The sequence below is a fragment of the Mandrillus leucophaeus genome, unplaced genomic scaffold, assembly GCF_000951045.1.
Source record: "Mandrillus leucophaeus isolate KB7577 unplaced genomic scaffold, Mleu.le_1.0 Scaffold262, whole genome shotgun sequence".
Lineage (NCBI taxonomy): Eukaryota > Metazoa > Chordata > Mammalia > Primates > Cercopithecidae > Mandrillus > Mandrillus leucophaeus.
This window is the reverse complement of record NW_012102721.1, coordinates 703,267-727,171: the sequence shown is the minus strand read 5'-3', so window position 1 is coordinate 727,171 and position 23,905 is coordinate 703,267. Positions and strand designations below refer to the sequence as shown.

Here is a 23,905-nt window from a genome sequence, read left to right as displayed (position 1 = left end):
ACAAAGCAAAGGCCCCACAGAAAAGACATTTCTCACTTACAGAAAAATGGGGAGACACTGGCTCCCCAAAACCAAGGTTCCTCAACCAGGCCTTCAGTGACCTCATTCCATGCCCATTAACCAGGGTGATGAGGTATAAAGAGTGAAATCTAAATCAAATCGTAACTTTGGATTTGAGTTAGTGAAATCTAAATCATATCGTAACTTTGGATTTCCAGACTAAAATTAACATGTGGTGGATCTCACTTTTAAGCTCTGAAAAGACATAACTTCCTGTTTGTAAGAAAAGTTGCTTAAAAAGCTTTTTTGCTTTTTTGCATGTCAAATGTTTCTGTTAAATTAATTTTTCAATGATCTCTTTGTCCAGAAATAAAAAATGCCTGGATTAAATTTGACTTTAAGTATCACAGTTTTAAATATTAAGTAGAAAAAAAAATGCTTGACGAGAATCTACTTGGGGTTCAGTGAGCTCAGGAGGTTTAAAACAATTGAGAATAAAGGCTTCACTCTCCTCCTTGGGCTCCCTCGACTGTGGTCACAGGAGCACATGCACCATGACCTTTGGCCTTGGCCTTGGGCCATTTTCCTCCCTACACTACAGAGCAGTGAAGGATCCACTTTAAAAGCTGGTCTGACTGTTCTAAGTCCAGCTTTTAACTCATCCATGCCAACCAAGGGCACAGATGGCTTTGCCAAGTGGCCTCAGAAACAGACATGTTCACTGAAAAAGAGCAAAGTGGACAAAGTGGATTCTCAGCAGATTCCAGAAGGCAATCCTTTGGTTTGTATCTCCTGGGGAAATTCTACTTTGCTTCTGCAAAAGCACTTTTTCCTTAGACTACTGAGGACTGAGGATGGCCCAGAAAGAATGACAGCTCCTTGGAGGCTCCAGAATCACTCATTCTCCTCTAGGGGAATTATCAGGATTTCAGGGGAAGCACCAGTTGAGATGACAGCACACTTGTAAGCTAGTTTCCTGTCAGTGGCCTGTGTTTGGAAGATATGTTTGAACTTGGAAACTATTGGTAAAGCTGTGACAATTTGGGAGGTTGTGGTTGATGTATGTTGCTCGCAACTATTTGCTGTGCCTCTCGGCTGAGTCCATCCACAAAGGATCCTTCCCTGGGCCTGTCCCTGCCGGGGTGTAGTGGGAATGGGGTGTGTGTTTCCTGCTCCATTGTGTCAGGTGTGGCCCTGTCACCTGCTTTGGCCAATGGAGTGTGAGCAGCAGTGACCCACACCATGCCTGAAGAGAGGTGTCGGGCTCATCACACGGCTTGCCTTGCATGTGGGTGGGTCATGGATTGGGCTGTTCCTTCCTTCTGGTTAAGTGGGAAGAAGGAAACTTGGAACTGAGCCACAATTCAACTACAGCTGACTTGAAACACAGGTGAGAAAAATTCTTGTTGCTGTAAGCCACACAGTTCCTAGAGTTGTTAGCAAGGCAAAACCTAGTGAAACCTAACCACAGAGACACTCACTATTAACACATATTTTTTTATCTTAGGATTATACGCCTGACCTAAAAGGTACTGCATTTAAAGGAAAGATGTAAAGTTCCAAAATATCCTCTTTTTTTTGAGACAGCACTCTGTCAAGACACAATCTTGGCTCACTGCAACCTCTGCCTCCTGGGTTCAAACGACTCTCCTGTCTCAGCCTTCCAAGTAGCTGGGATTACAGGCACCCGCCACTACGCCTGGCTAATTTTTGTATTTTTAGTAGAGATGGGGTTTCACCATGTTGGCCAGCTTGTTCTGGAACTCCTGACCTCAGGTGATCCGCTCACCTCAGCCTCCCAAACAGCTGGGATTACAGTTGAGAGCCACTGCACCCAACTGAGTTCTGAAATAGTCTTAATGTAAACTCTGAATGTTGGTCTATGACTAAACACTGAATACAAAAAGAACCCAAATTGAACAAGATTGTAATGGAAAGAATGGCTTGCCTTAACCCTAAGAACAACATAGAAAAGGTGACTAATTCTTTTTTGATTACTTCTGAGTCAATATTTACATGTATCATGACAAGATAACTTCTTAGGGAAAGTTGTAAGGGCATCATATCCTATCATTCTAATATTTTGTGGAGCAAGAAGCCCCAGTTTAAGGACCTAGTGGCCTCAGGATCTGTAATCACATAGACACACTGGGCTGCCCAGGTACCACTATCATTAGGTCATTGATAGCTTTCATTTGGGAAGGGACAACTTAAAAAGGTCCAGGTACTTTTCAAAGCAGTTATAGATATTATCTTATTGAATCCCTCTCTTTACTTTGGGAAGAAATTATTTTCTCTATTTTCTAGGTGAGGAAACTAAGCTTAGAGAAATTAAATAATTTACATGCATTCACAAAGTTAACAAATGGAGCACCTGGTGAGCAAACCAGCTCTGTCTATTCCCATGGCTGCACTCCCATCTAAGCACCATCATCGGCATTAGCTTGCAAAGGAGTCTCATGGTGCAGTGTGACAAAGCTAAGTTCCTGCTCACTATGCGTCAGCATCCATTATAGATTAAGCAGCTATAATTAATTGACTCATTGCTCACCCTGTGCCAGGCCTGATATTAGGCATTATATATTAATTTAATTCTCACATAGACTCTGAAGTAGGTACTACTATTATTCCCATATTCCAGACAAAGGAACTGTGATATAGCACAAGGTATGTTGGAATCCATAGTCCATGCTTCTGATCTCAACACTGGATCTCTAACTTCAACGCCCTTTAGAATCACCTGGAGGGGTTGATAAAAATGCAAATTACTGGGCCCCACCTCAGAATTTCCGATTCAGCAGGTTTGGGGTGCAGCCAGAGAGTCTGTAGTTCTGACAGTTTCCCAGATATCCCCGGTGCTGTTAGACCTCAGACTGCACTTGGAAAACCACTATACTTTTCAACACTTAAAAGTTATCTGGAATATGAAGGACATGAATAAGCCAAGAAATTCGATTGTCTAAAATTTATTCTCATTACTTTCAAACAAAGGAATGGAGAGTCACTGGGGTTAAATCTATAAGCACTGCAGTTGCCAGGTGGAGTTTTTAGTTAGAAAATATTTCCTTGGGGATAGAAGTTCGGGTGTAATGTCTTGGCGAAAAGTTGAGAATTGCTGGAAAAAAGCAAACAATCAGTAGAAAATTGCTCTCAGGTTTCTTCCTTGGATAATGGGTATCATTAAGGGAAGCGTTTAGCATTGGCCTGGCTAGGAACATTGGAGGACTGTGGAGAGAACCTAGATTCTAGGCTGGGAGAGTTAAGGCTGGAGGACATTAGGCGTTCTCTTGCTGAAGTGTGTGATTCAGGTGTTCCACACACATAAAGGGATTTGTGGTTAAATAATTTTGGAAGGATTTGCCTACCGGAGCTGGAGCTGAGCCCCCAAACACCCCATTGTTTTCACTCTTTGGAGAGCCACATTGCACATGTGTTTACTACAGTTTCTGAGATGTCCTACAGTTATAAAACTTGCTTGACTGTAGCTATATATACGTGTGTGTGTGTGTGTGTGTGTGTATGTGTTTAGCCTTTTTGTGACATTCGAGAACACTTTGAGGAGTGCTGATCTGGTCTAAACTCTACACTTTATATCTGGTGAGATAAAAGGATCAAAAAGCTTGAGTAACTTGTTCAAGGTTACTGAGCCAGTAACAAGGTGAGAACTGGAAACAAGCTTTTGTGAATCTTTGTCCATTTTATGGGTAGGTATCTCTCTTCGTGGTCATGCTATATGTTGAGATGAGTTATCCATCTCACTGGCTACTGAAGACAGGGTGGCATAGAATAGTGTGACCCCTCTCCCCTCATCCAACCGCAGCACCCCTATCATCAGAAATTCAGCTTCTCAGGCTCCACACTTGAGCTACTGAACCAGAATTTCTGGGGGTGCAGTTCCCAAGAACCTGTCTTCCAAAGAACTCCATTTCCCCAAGCCGTTCAGTAGCTGGAGTTTGCCAGTGATGCCTTGGCAAATTGGAGAGGTGCCCCTCTCACCCTACGATGCATTAGAAAAGCAACAAGTGTTCCTTTACAGACCAATCCACATTTGCACTGCATGTAAGCATGTAATAATGCAATTTGCCTCTGCGGTCAGATATGTAGCTTTTTTCCTATGTTTCTATTCCATTATTGTTGTTTGAAATTCCACAAGTACTAAAAAAAAAAACCAATTGTTTTCCATCTCTAAATGTGGTTTGCATAGTTGTTCCCTTTACTCCTCGATGCGAATTCTTTAAAAACTGTTTTTAAATCTCATAGAACATCAACCCTTCTCTACTCGACAAAGACAAGTTTAAACAGATACTGGGCTCAACAGGGGACTCATTTTCCATTTTCCATGGCAAAGAATCTGAACACTGGAATAAGCCAGAGGTATCATTTGCTGAATATTTTCATAAAGACAGTTTAATTTCAGGCCCTTTATTTGTGAGAGAGCTGGCTAACCCAAATAAAACATTACACATCTGTCTGTTGTTACGAGTGACCAACCTCAGCTGAACATTATTACTTAATAACAACTAACTTCCCTGTAGAGTGAGAGTGCCACAGCGGAGGGCAAATGGAAATTTCCTGTGGTTTACCACCCTCGGCCTCTCCCTGCTCCAACATGTGAAGAACTTGGGTAATAAGCATATTCTCCCTCTAATCACAGCGTGGCTTGGACATGCATTGTTGTGAGATGACTGGCAAAACAGGAACACTGATGTCTGGAAGTAAGTGGGGAGGGGGTGAGGAGGCGAATTGTACTGTGTCAGCCTCCATAATGCACTGCTCAATTTTCTTTTTCTTTTTTTCTTTTTTTTTTTTTGAGATAGAGTCTGTCTCTGTCACCCAGGCTGGAGTGGAGTGGCACGATCCGGCTCCCTGCAACTTCCACCTCCCAGATTCAAGCGATTCTCCTTCCTTAGCCTCCCAAGTAGCTGGAATTACAGGTGTGCACCACCACACCCAGCTAATTTTTGTATTTTTAGTAGAGATGGGGTTTTACCATGTTGGCCAGGCTGGTCTTGACCTCAAGTGATCCTGACCTCAAGTGATCCACCTGCCTCGACCTCCCAAAGTGCTGGGATTACAGGTGTGAGCCACCGTGCCTAGCCCCAATTTTCTCTTTAGGAAAGAGATTTCTTCAATAGACTCGTGGAATTTCACTATTTTTGTCTGGATTAGTCCAAACCTAAAACAGAGGAGAAGATGGCTCAAAACAGTACCATTTGGTTAAGGAGAAGGAAATCCACAGCATTTGGGTTTGTCTGACTGTGGCGTAAGTCAGAGTGGAAGGCTTCTGTTTTTGCAGACAATACTGGTTGAGAAGCAAGTATTTTATTTTATTTATTTATTTTCGACAGTCTTGCTCTGTTGCCCAGGCTGGAGAGTGCAATGTTGCGATCTGGGCGCACTGCAGCCTCCATTTCCTGGGCTCAAATGATTCTTGCGCCTCAGCCTCCCAAGTAGCTGTGATTAGAGGCATGCACCACCATACCTGGCTAATTTCTGTATTTGTAGTAGAGATGGGGTTTAACCATGTTGGCCAGGCTGGTCTCGAATTCCTGACCTCAAGTGATCTGCCCACCTCGGCCTCCCAAAGTGCTGAGATTACAAGTGTGAGCCACCATGCCTGGCTTAATGTGTTGTTTTATTTAATGACACTTCAAAGTGGACATGGTTGGAACATTCACAGGAGATGACACGTGGGAAGTAAGTAGTGATGCTGGTTTTCTTAAATCCTGTTTCTGTAAAACATGAGAAGCTGCTTGAGACTGGATCATGCCTTTTTAGGCCGCATCATCATATAATTTGCAATACTTCCAAATTGATTTTCCCTTAAATAAACCTCAATCTCTCACTAAGATATTGAGTCTGCCACTTTTTACCACTCACATTTATCTTTCTTTGCTTCACATTTATAATATTTTGCACTGTGATGAAGGCATGGAAACATAGAAAGCACGTTATAAATATGGGTACCAATTTCAGGCTGGCTTGTTTTCTGGCCTCATGCTGACTACTACATTTTCTTTTATTTGAAATAAATGTGGAGTTGTCAGTCTCTGTAAATTGATGACTAATGGGCTTTGATGTAATTCACCTGCATGCAAAGGTAAACTTGTTATCTTTATTGGCATTCATATTAGTTATTAGCATGAATCTCATCCCAGGCAATGGAAATTACGACTTGTGCTTGATTTAAAACCAAGTTATTTAACAATGGGATGAATGTCAAAAAGTTTTGAAATTCAGTCTCACTATCAGTCTACATTTTGACCACATTTCTCTGATACAGAAATTGTATCTCGGTGAAACACAGTTTATACCAAAATCTGCTTTAAAGACTGGTAGTATTTCTCAGTTGTTTGCTTGTCGCAAAGTTGAAAACAGATTCTGTGATCATTGAGTGATAATAAGAAATGTAGAACTTAAAAATCTCTTCACATTCAATAAAAAATTAAGACATTTGGCAGTTAACTAATTTCCATCACTGTACAGTGTAAGAAAACACATTCTAACCATCTGTAGTTAATTAGCCGGAGGACTATTGGCCCAAATTTGATGTTTTTAGAGTTGCCAGATAAAATACAAGATGCCCAATTAAATTTGAATTTCAGATGGACGGCAAATAACTTAGTGTAAGTCTGTCACATGCATTATTTGCTATATGCTTATACTAAAATTATTGTTTATTTGAAATTCAGAGATATATATGTACTATTTACATACATGTATCTATAGATATACATAGTACAGAGTGGCCGTACATTTGTATTTGCTAAATCTGCTAAATCTGGCATCCCTAGGGAAATGCAAACTTGTGCTCAAGAGTCATTCCTAAGGCCAAGAAACTTAAAGACAGGGTTTAACGTAAAGACATTCTTCTTGGAGGAAAAAAAGCAATCCAGATTTTCCCAGTACTAAAAACTCTGAAAACAAATCTAACCATTGTGGGATGGGGGCATAGCCTTTTCATGCATGGCTTAGCAGAGGTGTCAGAAAAGCTAAGAAGTTTGTCTCGTTTTTAAGATATTAGCTTAGGGGCTCTTAACATTTTATGTTATGGTCTTTTTTTGGTGGACTAGTGAGACACATGCCTGCCTTCTCAGAATGAACTGTTCAAACAGATAAAAGCAAAGTCACAAAGATTACAGAAGACACCAATGATATTAAAATGCACCTATTATGGTACTGAAAAAACAAAATTATACGTTTCCAAGCATTAAATCAGAGCTAATGTTCTGAAGGTGTGGTGAGCAGCAATGTTATTTCAAGGTCTCTGAAATGGCTGGAATGTGATATTGAAATGTCTGTGATTTCCACTATGACAAAGTCACAGTTGTAGCTAGTACATCTGTGGTTTGTTGCACACACTCAATACAAATTTTAGTTAGAGGCCATTTAAAATAAACTGCTGTTCTTTTCCCCTCATGTGAGATCGTGGATTCTCCTGAGTTCTACCCATATATTCTCCAGGCTTCATAGCCCTGGGATTAAATCTGACTGTGGATGAAGTTTCTAAATGCTGTAGATATTACCAGTAATTCTGGTAATACCACAGAATCAGACCAACCTATAGAATTTTCCTTGATTTATTCCACTTGTACACAATCTCTTGACATGTTTAACAGCCATCTCAGATACTGCGTCTTTTATAAACATTGGCTGCACGCTTAACAAAATCACAGCTAATCCCCTTTCCAGTAGGATATCCTTGCAGGCACTAATGTTAGTAATGAACATCACATTGGTGCTCATGTGACTGGAACAGTAAGACCAATGAGGAGACATTCCAACATCTTCTACTCTAGAAGTAATGGTACAGTTTCTTCTGACATTAAAAACAGAGGGGGAAATAACAGAAAACAGCTCAGATACATACGTAATGCTTGGTCTTCATAGCCTTACTGTAGCACTTCTCAGAAGTAGGAAGGAGGATTTTTACAGCTAATATATCACTCAGTTACATGTAACTATATATTGCCATGGTTTCATCATAACTCTTACCAGGAAAGAGAAAGCGTACCCACCTAGAGTATTAATTGAGACAATACTCCCTTTCATAAATCCTCCGGTATCTCCCACTGCTGACAAGACAAATCCTGAACACCTTGGAAAACCAAAAAGACTCTTAAGCCCTGGCTCTCACGCCCTCTCCGGCTTTATTCACCTTAGAACAGAGCCTGGGTGTATACTTGCCGCTTCCTGAGCAGCTGGGTGCCCTCTCAGCCCACATCTGGCACATGCAATTCCTTCCTGAAGTTTCTTCATTTTCTCCCTTTCTTGGTTAACTCCCCCCTGTCCTTCAAATGTCAGGTTGAACATTATCTCTTCTGTACTTAAAAAGAAATAATTCTTCAGAGGCAGTATAGTGTAAAGATTAAGAGCATGGGACCCTGATTCTGTTAACACCAGCTGTGTGACTTTGGACAACTTTCTTAACCCCTTTGAGACTCGGTTTCCTCATCTGCAGAATGACGATGATGATAATTTCTATGCTTCATAGGGTCGTGTGAAGTAAAAACATATAAAGCGCCATAAAACTCTGCCTGCTCATATGGTTAGTATAATGATTAGTATTAATCATTATACAAGTGTTAACTGTTATCATCATATGCATACCACGAATAAAACATAAAATACGACTTATCAAAAGAAATCACATTTACCACAGATGAACAGCAGAGGGTTCATATAAAATTTTCACAAATCAGCAAGAGCCTTCATCCTCCTAAGTGGGCAACGTGTGTAGAAACACAATTCAAAAAATGTTCAAAAGGTGAAAAGACATTTCAACACTTTAACATTTATTTATTGGTTTGTGTGGCAAGAATTTATTGAGCACCAACTATGTGCTAAGCATGGCACAGGGTGTTGCTGATGAAGCAGTGAGAGTGACTTGGTCCTTGCTCTTGGGTAGTTTGCAAGAAAACGGGGAAGAGAGGCATTAAATAGATCATTAGATGAGTGATTTAAAGACATTTGTGGGAAGAACTAGGGAGAAAGTCAAGGATGGATGAGAGACTAGCACATGGGGTATATAACATGTCCCAGTCTGGAGTTGGAGCATGGAGCTTGGCACCTTCCAGGAAACAAGGAGGATGTTGAGTAGGGGAGAGGGGAGCAGGATCGGGCAGGAGCGAGGGCAGAGCCACACCATGCAGGGTTTTGGGGGCTCCTTGAGGACCGTCACCCCCACCCTAGGAGCACAAGGAGTATCTTGGGGTTTTATTCAAGGAAGAGAAACGATCAAACTTGCTTTTAAAAGTGATCATGTTAAACGCAGCATGGAGAATGGATTGGAAAGAGTCAAACATAGATGCTGAGAGTCTGTTTAATTGACACTTTCAGTAATCTGAGTTGAAATTACTGACGCATGGACAAGGGCGGTGTTTGTAGCTTGAGCGGTGTTAGTAGCTTGAGAGCTACTAGCCAGGAGCTCTGGGTGACAGGTCCCAGATGGAGTCAACAGGCATCTCCAACAGGTGGGTGTTAAGTAGACAAGGCAGGGAGAAGACAAGGTCTCACCAATGACCCCAGGCTTCCTGGCATGGAAATGAGGTGTGGTGGGGTGGGCGGAGGCCACTGAATCTTACTGATTCAGAGGACACTGGATCTTCCTCTGTAATTTTAACATTATGCACATGTTATGGGACACCCAGATTGAATGTTTTGGTATTATACCAGCATGGAGCTCACGCTTGTGCAGAATCCTGATTCAGGAGGAGGATCTCATGCCTGGGGTATAGGTTTGAAGGTGTGCACTGGAGGCTGCTTGGAGACACCTAAAGAGAAGTAAGCACTAGGATCTGTGCAGATGGGCCTGGCCTTCAACAGAGAGACGTGGACAGGAGGGATGCCTTTAGCACATAAGCCGACAAGTGGAATTTGAACCATGAAAGTGCAGGAGCTTCCCCCTTAGACAGTAGTGTGGAAGGAGCAACCCAGACTGAGCCTGAGTCTGGGTAGGCTTAAGACCAGGCAGAGTCAGAGATAAGGGCAAAGGAGACTGAGGAGGGACCATCAGTCCAAGAAACACAAAGGCACCAGGGACTCACTTTTCACTTATCAAATTATTGAAAATTTTAAAAGACATTGCAACATTCCACATTGACAAGTTTGCAGAAATGAGCTTCCTTCATAGAAAGAAGTTCTGTGTCTGATAGAGTCATCTGGCATAACTTTTTTGAGGGAGGCAGTAATTTGACAACGTATACTCAAAGTTTTAAACTATTTATGTTAGACTGCTTGACTCAGTAAGTCTACTTCTAAGACTTAATAGGAAATGTATGATCGGATAATGTACAAGAGTGTTCTCTATATTAGTTATGATACTAAAACATTAGAAGAAACCTGAGTCACCAACAACATAGAAATGGTTTTAAATTTATAAAACATTTACAGGCTGAAATATTATGCAGTGTTTAAAAGTCATGACAAAATGCTAAATATGTTTTTTAAAAGGCAATTGATACAGCTAAGTATGCAGTGTAATCTCTCTGTTTCTCTCTCTAGGTAAGATCAAAATAAAACACCTCTAAGATGTTAACAGCAGTTATCTCTCTAAAGGAAAACAAAATTAGAAAGGTTTTTCAACCAGATTTTCCATTTTTATGCAGTTAATCTGAAAATTCAATTTCCCTAGCACAGACCATTTCCAAGCATTCCAGATTTTACTGTAAATGAGAAGTACTTACTGTGTTGTATTACACAAAGAAACTTTCCACACACTGTTGTGGCCAAACCTTATGAAATCATTTACTCTCAGAGATATTTCCAAATATCTATTGCAAAATCCAATAACCTAGTTTTCACTAAGAGTTTAGAACTATTATTTCGTGTCATCTTAAGGTTTCATTTCATCGACTGAATTAGAAGAGTTTGCACTTTACCCAGAGATACTGCTGATAAAGCAGATTTCCTGCCCTATACCTTTGCTCAGGCTGACCCCTTTATTCCATATTTCTTCTTTGCCCTATGCCTGGTAAACTCCTACACACCCCTTGAGGCCCCGCTCAAATGTCATCTCCTCCAGCATGCAGGTAGAGTTCATCTTGCTCCTCTCTTCTGCCTTTTCATTGTCCACACCTCATGATAATCCTGTGCTGCTGTAATGATCAGTCTTGGAGCTTACCATTCCCCGTAGACTGGGCTCAGTAGTTCATCCTGAGTGGCAAACACAAGGCCTGGCATGCGGTAGGAACTTAATGTTTGAGGGAGGCACGGGGTGGGCAGAGATGCCATGCAAGGGGACTCAGAGTTCGATTTAGTAAGCAACGTCACTCGCCTGAGGATATGGTGCTCAATGTTCTAGGTCAGAGAAGAAACCCAGAGAGGAATCCAGTCCACAGCTAGGCACATTGTTGAGGTGGAGGATACTTCACTGATTTGAACAATTCAATTAGAAATAAGGATTTCATCTTCCTATTCTGATTCGTAGGACAAAGAATATGCCACGGTGTTCTGTCTTGAAGAGAAAATTAGTTGTCCATTTCTCAAAATGACAAAACCGATAAAAACTGTGGACAAACATAAGTATATTGAATTTCATCCAACAAATTACTTCCTCTGTATACTTCATGTTCCCCAGTACGCCGACCATCATAGACAAAGAGTTCCAAGATTCCTTTTGGCTCTGTTTGCTTCTTTACAGCAGATGTCTCCAATGTGGGGTACACCGGTAACCCAAGCAGGGACAGTGACAAAATGACAGAAGTATTCAAATGTAGCTTCCACTTCATCCTTTTAAATGTTTATATCTGATACATATTTTAAAATGAATCCATGGGGAACTTGAATAAATCGACAAGCAAAAAACACATCGCTCCATTTAAAAAAAAATGGGCAAAGGACATGAACAGACACTTCTCAAAAGAAAACATACAAACTGTCAACAAACATGAAAAAACGCTTAGCATCACTAATCATTAGAGAAATGCATATTAAAACCGCAAAGAGATATCATCTCACACCAGTCAGAATGGCTATTACTTAAAAGTCAAAAAGTAGATGCTGGCCAAGGCTGCAAAGAAATGGAAAGTTTCTACACTGTTGATGGAAATGTAAATTAGTCCAGCCACTGTGGAAAGCAGTCTGGAGATTTCCAAAAGAACTTAAAACAGAGCTGTCATTTGACCCAGCAATCCCATTACTGGGTATATTCCCAAAGGAAACTATGTCATTCTACCAAAAGACATATGCATTTGTATGTTCACCTCTGCACTATTCACTATAGCAAAGACAAGGCAGGTGCCCATAAATGTAGAATGGATAAAGAAAATGTGGTACAAATACACCACAGAATACTATGCAGCCATAAGAAAGAATTAAATCATGTTCTTTGCAGCAACATGGATGGAGCTGGAGACCATTATCCTAAGCAAATTAATGCAGGAACAGAAAACCAAATACCACATGTTCTCACTCATAATAGCAGGAGCTAAACATTGAGCACACATGGAGATAAATGTTGGAACAGCAGACACTGCAGACTACTAGAGGGCTGTGGGGTGGTTTTAAAAACTACCTGTCAGGTACTGTGCTCACTACCTGCATGACAGGATTTTACACCAAACCTCAGCATCATGCAATATTCTCATTTAATAAACCTGCACATGTACCTCTGTACCTATAATAAAAGTCAAAAATAAATAAATAAAATATATGTAATACGTTAGAACAGGATGACAAAATGTCTATATTGTACATGTATGTCCCTAAGTATCCTTGTGTGTGCTGTGAGAGGCTATAATTTTTGAATCCATTGCTTTATACCAATACTGATTAAACTTGCATACGAATTCCCCTGAGAGCTCATTTAAACGCAAATTATTATTCAGAAGGTCTGGGGTAGGTCTGAGAATTTGCATTTCTAACCAGCTCCCAGGCGAGGCTGAGGCTGGAGGTGAAAGCTCACACTCTGCATAGCAAACAGCCTTTTGCAGCCACTGTTCCTCATCTGGACGACACAGTACCAAACCCAGAAAATGGTCTGAGTGACTGTTTTCTCATTTCTCCCATGGACCGTCATAGCAAGCATCACTCTAGACACATAAAATAGAAGGTAATTCATTCCATCAGTGAATGCCATGGGGCTTAATTCAGGCTGGCTCCTCTCACATGACTGTTGAGAAAGGAACCTCTGAGGAGCTTGCTGTACTTCTAACTTCACCTATGGGGAGAAAGTTCAAAGTCACTAGATGACTTCATTCTTTAAAAAAACACAGCTTATAAATCACCCATACGGTATTACAAAATGATCCTGTAGTCAGCAATTTTTTTTAAGCATTTGGCTTATATCTGGAAACTTCATTTATGGGAAACATAGCTGGAAACCAAGATTTTGACCACACCTAGTCATCAAAGATTCTGTAGTGCTAACAGTAACAGAGTACTAAGTCAGGCGTCGCTTATATTCTGACTAATAACAGCTACCTCTATATACCCTCACCCTGATGTGCCCCTGGTATTGGGAGTGAGTGGCTTACAAACGCTGTTTTCCCAAAGAAAGAGAAGAAAACACACACACACACACACACACACACACAATTGAATGAATACAATGAATCTCTTAATTTACAAGATCTGCTCAACAATTCATGTATGTATGCCCTATTATGACTTCCAAAAGACTACTTTGGTCCCATTTGAGCCATATATATATATGCCTTAATTTCTGAGTCAGTTTGCACTATGCAACAGTGGTTGCAAATAAATTTTCAAATATTTTTGTCTTCTATACTGTGTAACTGGTGTTCATCCTAAGGGATCTCTGGTTAAGTTAGACAGGTACTTCCTCTGAAACTAGTCCGCAGTCCACAGAAACACAATGTGGCCCACCAGGACTCAGTCTTCCAACCACTTTGACATGTTCAAGAGGGATTAAGGTCAATGAGGCAGGATGAAGATCCTTAAATTTGCCACTTGAAGGGAGTTGTTCCCCAGTTTAAACCTAGTTGGCCAATTCCCAGTGGTCTTCCTTGGATCTATCTTCAGCCCTATTTTCGGCCAAGACATTGAACTTTCAGGAAGTAAAATTGGGAGTCGGACCGTGGTTGAAAGACCTTGGCAATGCCCTTCTGTCTGCTCTGTGTGCCGTCTCCTATTTCATTCATTGGTGATAAAATCCATGCAGTGAAAAAGGCCAAAATGCTTGTCTTGGGCTTGAGAGGAGAGAAAATGAGTTGTCTAAAGATAATGGCTTTCACTAAAAGCCAAGCTTTGGGGAACAGAGTCAATGGATATGGAGAAGAGCTTTAAAGAGGACAGAAGTGATACTTTGCTTCCACTTCCTTGAGGGCTGGGTGATTACTCTTCAACCAAGGGAGTAACCTCTCAATTCACCACTCCACTTGGTCAGAGCCACTTACAACTCAGCTGGCGAATACATTTCATTCCTCATCTTCCTTGACATTTCCATAACATTTCAGTCTGCTGCTACTGTCTTCTCTCAATTTGCCCTCTACTTTTCTGATGCCTTCTCAGTTCCATCTGTAGGTTCTTCCTCTTCTGCCAATCTTTGAAGTGGCATTTTCTCCAAGGCTCCATGCTCAAACTATTTTATTTTCACTAAAGACACATTCCTGCATCCACTCCCATGGTTTCAGATGTTACCTTTGCAGTTCAAGAGGTCTAGACTTTGTGTGTTCCAGATTGCTCTTGTCACTGCCAGAACAACAGTCAACTATGTGTGGTTCCTCCCTTTGATTGTCCACAAACACTCCAAATTACACCCAGCCTAGCTTCATTATCCGTTACCCAGGGCAACTCCCTTCCTCCTGTAGACCCTCAGGCACTGAAAAATAGCACCCCAAGTCCACCCCAACATCCCTTGAAGCTGCCCATTTTCTCCCTTCTGACTGTCACTGCGCTGGTTTAGATCCACACACTTTCTTTCTTGGGTGACACTGCCTTGGTTTAGATACACATACTTTATTTCTTGCATGACAGCACAGGCTCATAATTGAGGTCCCCATTTCAAGTTGTCCTCTCTCTATAGCATCTTTCATAGTGCAACCTCAGTGGTGTCCCTAAAGCACTCTGCCACCCAGCTTAATGGCCCCACTGTCTACAAACCAAAGCCTCAGCTCCTGAAACTGACCCTTCAGAAACTGGCCCCACCTGCCTTGGTGCCAGCCACTCCTCAGGTTATTACCTGGTCAAGTCATGCAGAATGACTTTGCAGTTGGCCAGATGGATTAGTCCTCTACTGATTGACTTGATGCCATGCCATCTGCCTGAAAGCCCACCTCTTGTCTTGGCCAGCATTCTTACGCCTATCCTTTGGGGTGTTACCCTTTCTAGGTAGGTGCTTTCTCCACCTGTTCCCATGGGTTCACGGTTTTCTCTACATGATCACCTGTGTTTCTGTCTCCCAGAATATTTATCTCAGTGTATTGGAGATATCTGTTTTGCTTGTGTATATCTAATTATAATAATGATCCAACCAACAACTGCCACTAGTTGAGAATGAATACATAACTAGTGCTGTGTCAGCAGCTCTTGCATGTATAACTCCAAATTTCAGAGTAATGCTGGTAAAAATAAGTAAACGGAGGTTAGATAAGTTAAAGCATTTGCCTAGGGTCACACAACTAGTTAGTAGTGGTGACAGTGCTTAAGATTGTGGTCTGACTCAAAAGTCAGCTCTTCATCCATCACACCCCACCACCTCCCACTGGAATGCAAGCTGCCATATCTCATCTCATACATGCCAATGCCTAGATTCTAGCAGGGCCTTAATGTCTGCTGAATGCATACATGGAAGCAAAGGAAACTTGGAATCTTCCAGTTATAGAAAAGCACCGCTGGGTCTCAAAAAGCAAGCTCCTACACATTGGTTGTGGTGATGAGGTGAACAGAGAGAACGTCATTGTGTCTCAATCCCCTACAATACACACAGCTGTTTACTAATGCATGATGTAGACGGAATCATGCCTGCAAAGTCAGTGTTCCCTAGAAGTTCTTTGAGGGCAGGGGTTGGGCCATGTCCACCTTTGTACCCTCAGTAGAGCAGTTGCTGGCATGTGGTAGACGCTCCAGAAAAGTTTTAATGACTCATGATGATACATGAGTGGATTAATCCATGACTTAGTCAGTGGATTAACAGTCTATAAAGAATGAATGAATGTCAAAAACACAATCCAAAATATGTGAGTGTTCTCCATGCATTTATCATTACCTGTGTAGTTTTCTAAATTGCTTTTTGGGAGTGATTTATAGTACACATTGTTCTATCTCTGTGGGAAAGGAGTTTCCCCAGTGTTGAAATCCTCTGAGTTAAGAAGCACTTCCTTTTATCTTTTCTGACTCAAACCCTCTTGGAAGCTGCACTCACTCTTGCAGATCACTTGGTAGATGACTCTTATGCTGTGAATCACCCATATCCTCCAAGAGCAGGTGGAAGTTCAGATATGGCTTTTCTCCCTGAGAGTGGTTTGCTTCTTAGTTATGATTAATTATTTCTGCAGTTACTTGTAGGATCCGGATTTCTACTAGAGGAGAGTAATTACTTTCACATGAACATCAGCTCCTCGTTCATTTAATTTGCCTCGCCCCTAAACACATGTGCACAAAATTAGCCTGGAAATTACTGAGGGTCCTACTTGTTCATATTCATCTGGTGACCATTTTAGCAGCTTTATCAACAACATCTGTAAGAGGCCCAAGGATTTAACTTGAGAATCACGGCAAAGTCAGGTGTCTCCCCTATTCCTCCTCAATTCTTCCCATCAGCCATCAAATGCTCACATTGAATCTCTAGGTTATGCTTACAAAAATCAAAGATGCCGAGTCTTAATTTGGAAAGACCATTGTCAACTTCTTTGTCATGAGAAATAGGACATAGTTTCTTTCTTTTTTGGTGCTACTATTGATGTATTGATTTTCCTGTGATAACTTTACACACACACACATACACACAAACACACACACACAATTTTTTAATCTAAACACTCTCAGACCATAGTACTTGTCAATTACCAGAAGGTGGGAGTCTCTTTTTACTAAAATTAAGTAGTCATTTTTAGATATTATATTGAAGTCTATCAAAATCTTTTAAAAATATGTATGCAAAGTTGATAAATCTAGAATGCATATTGAAATGATTGTTTTTGTTTTCTAGGATGTAAATGCCTTGATCAAACTTAACGTTTTAAAAAATATTTTTAAAATATGAATTCAGATGTTTAATTGAGAAATAATGTCCTACTTTTTGAATATATTCTAAAATCTAATTTCTTAAACTTTTATTTTAGGTTCGGGGGTACCGAAAAAGGGGTATGAAGGTTTGTTACATTGATAAACTTGTGTCATCGGGGTGGGTTGTACAGGTTATTTCATCACCCAGGTATTAAGCCCAGTGCCCAATAATTCTCTTTTCTGCTTCTCCTTCCTCTCACCCTTCACCCTCAAGTAGACCCCAATGTCTGTTGTTCCCTTCTTTTTGTTAATGAGTACAGGACCTAGTTTCTAACATGCTATTTCTATTATCATTTTAAATAAACCATAGAATGGGTGGTTGAGAGAAATTGTAAAACACACATAATTTAGTACTGAAATTATGACATGGTTCTGTGAACTACACGGGGACACACCCAGCCCTATCCCAAGAATGGAACTATGGTACCATTTCCTAAGAGCTGCCATTATTCCCCAGTGACTCCTAATTACCAAAACATCATTCATTCACTCATTTATTCAGTCATTTTACACTACTGTGGTCTTTGAAATACGTAAATGTGAGACATGCATGATCTTAGCCCTCAAAAGTATAACATTTGATAGGAGAGATGACATATACATAAATTGTTATTATGCCAAGCAGAATAGACTCCTTCATGCCTAAACAGTATCCCATGGACATTTCTATCATAAAAGTTGATACTCACTGGTTCATGTGTAACCAGTGAGCTGGCAAGACTGTAAGCTGCTTAAAGACAAGAACCTTGCCTTATTTATCTCCATTTTGTCCATATCTAACACAGCATCTGCCTAGATCACATGAATAAATATGATATATTAAAAAGTATTAAGGATTTCCAGGAGAAGGACTGATTCCTTCTAACTGGAAAAATCAAAGAAGTTATCATGTGTTTTCTGTAGGAAAAAAAAAATAGGAGAAAGAAGATCGCATGCAAGGGGAATTGCCCAGGCAAAACTATGGGGTGGCAAAGTATGTTTCAAGTCCTCCCAGTTGATTAGACCATAGGGTTTATCAAATATCAGCGATTTTCAACCATGGCTGCCTATGAGATTCACCTGGGGGGATTTTAAAATGAACCAATGCCTTGGCTCTGATGCAGGACAATTGAATCAGAATATTTTGGTGGGGCACAGGGATATAAGTAAGAACCTGAGTTCTGCTCTTTTAAAAAAGGAGCCTCTGCTCTGTTCAAAAAAAAAGTTTCCCATTTGTGGTTTTTTTTTTGTTTTTTTGTTTTTTTTTTGACAGAGTTTTGGTCTGTCGCCCAGGCTGGAGTGCAGTGGCATGATCCTGGCTCACTGCAACCTCTGCCTCCTAAGTTCACGCAATTCTCATGCCTCAGCCTCCCCAGTAGCTGGGACTACTTTCTTCAGATACACTGGGGTATCTGTCGTTCGTATGAGGCCATACTGGGAACTACACTGGCAATGAATTTTAAAAGGTGATGGAGGTTAAGCTGAAAAGTTTGATCTTTCGGCAGGAAAAAAGAAGCCAGGCTCATCTAGCAAGACTGATGGAGAGGGAGGAGAGCAGCTATAAGGAGATCATTTAGGAGGCTGTTGAATTTGTCTAAGTAATACATGAATTCAAGTGAATCACCGCGTTGGTTTGCCACCAGGTAAAATTCATGCACCTATCACATGTGAAGTAGAGAGGGTTGAACATTAGTGGAAAGGACTCTGGAGTTTGCTTCCTGGATGGAAAGGAAGACTTGGATGAAAAGCAGACGGTATTGGGGTGGGGTTGGCTCCAAGTATGTCCATATCTAGGAATTAAATTTGGGGTGGAGGTGCAAATTGAAGAATCATTGTACCTAGAAGTAAAAGTTGACCAGATATGAGTCAATGAGAACTGCAAAAAAAAAAAAAAAAAAAAAAAAAAAGAAAGAAAAGTACCAAGGGAAGAAAGCAGAAAGCAACTGAAGGGACAATCTTAGAGATTGCCTGTATTGAAGAGAAGAGGAGAGGATTTTCCAGCAAAAGAACTGGAGAAAGGCCAGCCAGATGGCTGAACACCTATGTAAATTCACAAAAGCAGACAATTAAGAAGGCAAGATTGCAAGAAAGAGGACATGATTCAGAGGTCAAATATTGGAGGGGGGACAAAGAAGCACTGATATTATTAGGGAGGTAAGACAGAAAAGAAAGGGACATTGGTTTCCCTAAGATAGGAAGGAAAGATGAAAGGATATATTTATTGCACACCATCACCTACTGTTTTTGACTATACTAGACACAGGGGATATAACAGTCCAGACAAGGCATTTGCTCTCATGAGGCTTATATTCTAGAAGACAAGTTACAGAAAACGTGTGCATGAGCTCCACGTGCATTTCTACAGACAGCATCTTCCTGTTTATTGAGGAGTAGAGGAGGATAGAAATTGGAGAAGTGTGATCTTAGTAAAGGGGATGATGGTATGGTACTCTGGTGTTAGAGGAACAAGCTGAAGGATGTGGAACAAACTTGGCTAGCTTTTGAGTCACATGTAGGAGAGGCAACAAGAAATGAAGAAAGGATTCAGCCAGCAGGCAGGTCCCTGTGAGGTTTTCAAGCATGAACACTAAGTTCACATCTTTGCTTACACCTAACATGACTTTGCCCAGGCGGAACAGCCTCGAAGCACTGCTGCATATGGAAGAGGTGGGCTGCCCAGAGTTGGGATTGGCAAAGCCTCAGTGGTAAAGGTTACTGGGGTCCAGGTTTATAAATACCACATTAGAAACATAAACATTTGAAAACCACAGAATGTAAATGCTCAAGGTCACAGCACGCTCATCAGCTCGTGGAATCCATACAGTAATTGAGCACATTAAGAAGCCTACTGACTCCGCTGTCTAGCTTTAGAAGAGCTATAATTTAGTATCACTAGCTATCAATTAGTCCTGTTTTCCTCATCTGTAAAATGAGAGGGTTGGACAAAATGACCTCAAAGTCTTCTTCCAGCATGGTCAGTGGTGAATGCTAGAGCACACGTGAAATTCTGAAAGTTAATTTGCTTCTTTAACATTTACGTTGATTGTTTAACTATTGATGTTCAAAAATGCAGCTGCAGAGCTACTACAAATCTTTTAGGTCTGTGCACACAAAGCTGTTAGTTTTATGGACCATTCTGATTTTAAAATAAATTGTCCTGTGAAAATATGCAACCTGAATTCTGATGGGAGAAATCTCAAGTGACATGGGTAATTGAATAGGGTAGTTGATAGGTCATTGAACAGGACATGGAAATAGACCAAGTAGAAAAGTATTAGACATGAATAGGTTTTAATATTTGCAAGTCTGGAAAATGACTTTGTGAACACTGGGAGAAAAGGAGCTTTTCAAATACTAGGATAGTAGCTAGGGATACAAAATAAAGTTATTCAGATATAACTTGTCTTCCTGCACTAAGATTAATTTAGAGTAATATACATAGGACCTCTTTCATTCCTTTCAAACATTGCCAGTAAGAGTTAACCAGGCCTTGGTTAGATCCTGAAAAATTACGGTATGTGACCAACTAGACAATCTGTAAAAGTAACTAGAGTATTAGCTAGCTACTATTGTTTCGTATTGCAAAAATCTTGTCACTTTTCAAATACAATAAGACTTTTGAATAATACTATATATAATCTTGAAAGAAGCAAACCTTAGTATGTGTGCTTTTTCTAACAGCTGCATTTGTTACACATATTGTCACCGAAATCAAGGTCTTTGAGGCTTAAAACTTAGTACTAACTCTGAAAGTTACTTATTTGTATATTTAATCTAAATGAATAGCTTATTGCTATTTTCAAAAGCATATTTGGTACATTACTATTGAAAGCAGTCTTTGACATAACTGACTACATTTTAGTTTTATACCCAAAGCCTCTGTTTATGCAGATAAATTGAGGTTCCAGTCTTTACAGTGTAGGGTGTAAGTATTAATGAGTTGATTTCCTGCCAAGGTTAATTTATTTTTATTTGCAATCTCATAGAGTAGGGCTCAATCATTGTTAAGCGCTGATAGCTTCAGAAGCAGAAGTCTTCTTCAGATCAGTAAGATTTATACTACTTGAAATTAAAAAGAGTGGATAATGGGGAAAAATCATGCCTGAGGTTAAGGTGAATCACTTTGATTGGATCTTCCAGAAATCTCCTTTGAGTTCTGGGTGGCTTTTTCCCCTCTTCCTTTGCACTACCCTGACTGCTCAGCTAGAAGCACCCTAAGGGGCCTTACCTTGAGTCCAGGTGCTGGGGCCCAATCTCAGCGGAAGATCCCAGAGATCTGGGGAAGTGATGAAGAGATCTGGGGAACTGACTCCGCAGGGGAAAGCCTGTGTGCAACCCAAACCTGCAGGATACGTGCTCCTGCGCTGGCCGAGCCAGTAGGCGGGAGCACACTCTCCACCCTAGCCTGCAGAAGCTGAGCATTCAGGCAGAGCCTCGGTCCCACCGCCCAGCTGCCCTCATCCGTGTCCAAGGACAGAGCCCTTGAGCCACGAGGGCTTCTGGCACATGGCTTCAGTTTTTATGGGTGAAAGACAGTCCTTTGGCATCATAAGGTATTTATATCTGAGATAGCTCCAGATTTTTAAAAAACTATTTGACAACAAAAACTGCCAAGCAGAATTAACTACCACAGAGGCCGGGAAAGCAACACACGTGAGTTTTTTTAATTCTTCAGAGGTGGTGGAAGTCACCAGAAATTCTCTTGAATTCTCTCTAAAGGGCTCTGGATCCTTAGAAAAATGATCTGGTCAAGCCTCATACTTTAGTAATTCTTAAAACGGTCACAGTCCCATGCTTTCTGTCTCAATGTGGCGCTGGGTCACAGGTTTTGGCAGTTTGTTTTTAAAGCAGCCTCTTTTGGTGGAGAAATTATTGTAAACACATGGGAGCATGCTAGCAGCTGCCCATGACAGTGGATGGATCTCACCTGCCTTTGGTTTAGACAAGCACCATGTGAATTTTTATGGGCGTGTTCTTCCCTGTGCCATGTGTTCCTACAGTGACCTTCTGCACAGGATGGGTATGATCTGCTGGAACAATGATGACCACGTCTGGCAGCCCAGGCTTGGGGGATCGTGTGGCCTAAGCAGTGTAGCAGGCTTATTGCTTTCCATTGAGAAGAATACTCAAATACCACCCAGCTCAGTCTCCAGGAATTCCCCTTATAGGACAATAGCAATGAAAGAGCTCCAGGAAGGATCTATAAACACATTTCAGCTGCTTAGGAAAAGCAGGAATCGCATGCCTCTTTCAAACTGCGAGTGTTTAACCGATTTTCAGTTTCTTTCCACTCACTCCTCTGATCTCTGTTGCCAAACGATAAGCCAGTTTAATTATGTTGCTTCCCTCTGAGTTAGGCTTCATCTTTTCCTCTTTAGTTTCCACCTGCGATAGGAGGAGGCCTGGTGAGGAGTTCTAGGCCACATTAGGAGAATGTACTGCAAAACCTCAGGCAAGTGACCCAGCCCCTCCGGGCTTCAGTTTTCTCAATGACACGGGGAGATGGGGTCAGACTAGCTTCTCTGAAATCTCTTTAAGTTTTAGCTTTCTATGAAGGGAAATTTAAAGAAAAGCACAGAGAGACTGACTAGATTCTATTTGGGGCTTATTTAAGCAGCTACAACAACTTTACAAGAGCATCTTTTCTTGAAGATGCCCAACCTGGTTTTGTCCCAGAGAGGATTTGGAAAGGTCCACTTAGCAGAAACCCTGCTGGCCTGGGGCTCCCCAGTGTCCAGATGGACATGGCTCCACCAGATCAGAGTGGTGTTGCCACTCAGAAATGCCTTTGGCTGTTGCAGAAATCTGGCTGTATGCCTATCTGCTGCATATGAAATTCCTGATGATGCATGCAACGTATAGGGAATTAACAGTTACACACTCCCTTAAATATGAATATACCTGTGAACCTTTTCAGTCATTATGATAAAGCACAGAATGAGGAATCAAGTTTTGCCTTGGTCTTGCCATAAATACACTGCTCTGGTCAAATTTGCTGATTTTTTTAATGTTCTCTTAGTTTTGACAAAATGGGATGATCACAAGTTCATTTGATATGATTCCATGTTCAACTTCGTGTTGGGCAGTTTGGTGACAGGGACACAATATGCTATAGTGGGAAAGGTACAGGGTAGGAGCCAGACAGACTTGGGTTCAAATCTCAGATCTTCAAGTGATGACCTTATAGGAGGAGTCAAAGTCTGAAAGCCTACCCCCTGGGATCATCCTGAAGATGGAGTGAGATGCCTTCTGAAAGGCACCTGGGCTGGTAGCTTTGGACGAGTGACGCTGTCTCCCTGATCTTCAGTTTCCTCATTTGTAAAAAGAGAGATAATAAGTTTCATGTTGCATTAGGCTAGATTACAAATGCAGACCTGCATGCACTCAGCTCAGGGTGCAAAAGGGAGCTGATTCTAGCTCAGCCATGTCTAACGTGCTCTCAGCCCTCCAGGGGCTGGTAATCTGACGGGAGATATGGGAGGCACCAACACCAAATGAATGAGGACACAGCATCTGATTAGTCCTTAGCGGCACAGAGACATACTAGGTTTTGTTCAGCCTGGAGAAGATAACATTTAGAAAGTGTAGAAGAGGTAAGGCCCCATGGGGAAGGGAAAGCTGAGTCTTGACAGTCCTTGAAGGGCTTCAGACTTCATAATGAGATTCTAATAGAACAGGGAAAGAATGCTTTCCAGGAAATGGAACAGCACAGGCAATGGCAGTGAAGTGGGGAAGCATA

The 23,905-nt window shown here is 41.2% G+C and overlaps 1 protein-coding gene across 11 annotated transcripts in view; it reads right to left on the bottom strand.

The window, feature by feature from the left end:
* KCNJ15 (potassium channel, inwardly rectifying subfamily J, member 15) overlaps positions 1-23,905 on the bottom strand; it is a 149,380-nt gene that overhangs the window by 9,465 nt on the left and 116,010 nt on the right. For 3 of the 11 annotated variants that reach the window (XM_011984144.1, XM_011984141.1, XM_011984152.1), the window contains one exon: positions 2,780-2,917. The exons of 7 other annotated variants lie outside the window; for them this stretch is intronic. The gene's annotated coding sequence lies outside the window, so the exon portion shown is untranslated. Of the gene's footprint in view, positions 1-2,779; positions 2,918-21,394; positions 21,615-23,905 lie in introns of those variants that run through there. One more of the 11 variants, XM_011984146.1, reaches the window with a different exon arrangement.